The sequence below is a fragment of the Diorhabda sublineata genome, unplaced genomic scaffold, assembly GCF_026230105.1.
Source record: "Diorhabda sublineata isolate icDioSubl1.1 unplaced genomic scaffold, icDioSubl1.1 Dsub_32, whole genome shotgun sequence".
NCBI classification, from domain to species: domain Eukaryota; kingdom Metazoa; phylum Arthropoda; class Insecta; order Coleoptera; family Chrysomelidae; genus Diorhabda; species Diorhabda sublineata.
Genome location: NW_026614255.1, coordinates 238,773 through 241,621, shown reverse-complemented (window position 1 = coordinate 241,621; position 2,849 = coordinate 238,773).

Below are 2,849 nucleotides of genomic sequence, written 5' to 3'. Positions count from 1 at the left end.
TAGCGCCCTCTGCCGGCCAGAAGACAAACTAAACACGGTTTTATAGACACTAGCGCCCTCTGCCGGCCAGGCGCCAAACTTGCACGAATTCACAGACACTAGCGCCACCTGCCGGCCAGAAGCCACACTTAACACGGTTTTATAGACACTAGCGCCCTCTGCCGGCCAGAAGACAAACTAAACACGGTTTTATAGACACTAGCGCCACCTGCCGGCCAGAAGCCACACTTAACACGGTTTTATAGACACTAGCGCCCTCTGCCGGCCAGGCGCCAAACTTGACACGGTTTTTTTTTTCGATGTTATTACTATTTCATACAACTTTTATATGTTACACCTCGACAAGTTCTTATATCCTACCGGCCAGAAGAAAAACTAAACACGGTTTTATAGACACTAGCGCCACCTGCCGGCAAGAAGACAAACTAAACACGGTTTTATAGACACTAGCGCCCTCTGCCGGCCTGAAGCCACGCTTAACACGGTTTTATACACACTAGCGCCACCTGCCGGCCAGAAGACAAACTAAACACGGTTTTATAGACACTAGCGCCCTCTGCCAGCCAGACGCCAAACTTGACACGAATTTACAGACACTAGCGCCCTCTGCCGGCCAGAAGACAAACTAAACACGGTTTTATAGACACTAGCGCCCTCTGCCGGCCAGACGCCAAACTTGACACGAATTTACAGACACTAGCGCCACCTGCCGGCCAGAAGCCACACTTAACACGGTTTTATAGACACTAGCGCCCTCTGCCGGCCAGAAGACAAACTAAACACGGTTTTATAGACACTAGCGCCCTCTGCCGGCCAGGCGCCAAACTTGACACGAATTTACAGACACTAGCGCCACCTGCCGGCCAGAAGCCACACTTAACACGGTTTTATAGACACTAGCGCCCTCTGCCGGCCAGGCGCCAAACTTGACACGAATTTACAGACACTAGCGCCCTCTGCCGGCCAGAAGCCACACTTAACACGGTTTTATAGACACTAGTGCCCTCTACCGGCCAGACGCCAAACTTGACACGAATTTACAGACACTAGCGCCACCTGCCGGCCAGAAGCCACACTTAACACGGTTTTATAGACACTAGCGCCCTCTGCCGGCCAGGCGCCAAACTTGACACGGTTTTTTTTTTTCGATGTTATTACTATTTCATACAACTTTTATATGTTACACCTCGACAAGTTCTTATATCCTACCGGCCAGAAGAAAAACTAAACACGGTTTTATAGACACTAGCGCCACCTGCCGGCAAGAAGACAAACTAAACACGGTTTTATAGACACTAGCGCCCTCTGCCGGCCTGAAGCCACGCTTAACACGGTTTTATACACACTAGCGCCACCTGCCGGCCAGAAGACAAACTAAACACGGTTTTATAGACACTAGCGCCCTCTGCCAGCCAGACGCCAAACTTGACACGAATTTACAGACACTAGCGCCCTCTGCCGGCCAGAAGACAAACTAAACACGGTTTTATAGACACTAGCGCCCTCTGCCGGCCAGACGCCAAACTTGACACGAATTTACAGACACTAGCGCCACCTGCCGGCCAGAAGCCACACTTAACACGGTTTTATAGACACTAGCGCCCTCTGCCGGCCAGGCGCCAAACTTGCACGAATTCACAGACACTAGCGCCACCTGCCGGCCAGAAGCCACACTTAACACGGTTTTATAGACACTAGCGCCCTCTGCCGGCCAGAAGACAAACTAAACACGGTTTTATAGACACTAGCGCCACCTGCCGGCCAGAAGCCACACTTAACACGGTTTTATAGACACTAGCGTCCTCTGCCGGCCAGGCGCCAAACTTGACACGGTTTTTTTTTTTCGATGTTATTACTATTTCATACAACTTTTATATGTTACACCTCGACAAGTTCTTATATCCTACCGGCCAGAAGAAAAACTAAACACGGTTTTATAGACACTAGCGCCACCTGCCGGCAAGAAGACAAACTAAACACGGTTTTATAGACACTAGCGCCCTCTGCCGGCCTGAAGCCACGCTTAACACGGTTTTATACACACTAGCGCCACCTGCCGGCCAGAAGACAAACTAAACACGGTTTTATAGACACTAGCGCCCTCTGCCAGCCAGACGCCAAACTTGACACGAATTTACAGACACTAGCGCCCTCTGCCGGCCAGAAGACAAACTAAACACGGTTTTATAGACACTAGCGCCCTCTGCCGGCCAGACGCCAAACTTGACACGAATTTACAGACACTAGCGCCCTCTGCCGGCCAGAAGACAAACTAAACACGGTTTTATAGACACTAGCGCCCTCTGCCGGCCAGGCGCCAAACTTGCACGAATTCACAGACACTAGCGCCACCTGCCGGCCAGAAGCCACACTTAACACGGTTTTATAGACACTAGCGCCCTCTGCCGGCCAGAAGACAAACTAAACACGGTTTTATAGACACTAGCGCCACCTGCCGGCCAGAAGCCACACTTAACACGGTTTTATAGACACTAGCGCCCTCTGCCGGCCAGGCGCCAAACTTGACACGGTTTTTTTTTTCGATGTTATTACTATTTCATACAACTTTTATATGTTACACCTCGACAAGTTCTTATATCCTACCGGCCAGAAGAAAAACTAAACACGGTTTTATAGACACTAGCGCCACCTGCCGGCAAGAAGACAAACTAAACACGGTTTTATAGACACTAGCGCCCTCTGCCGGCCTGAAGCCACGCTTAACACGGTTTTATACACACTAGCGCCACCTGCCGGCCAGAAGACAAACTAAACACGGTTTTATAGACACTAGCGCCCTCTGCCAGCCAGACGCCAAACTTGACACGAATTTACAGACACTAGCGCCC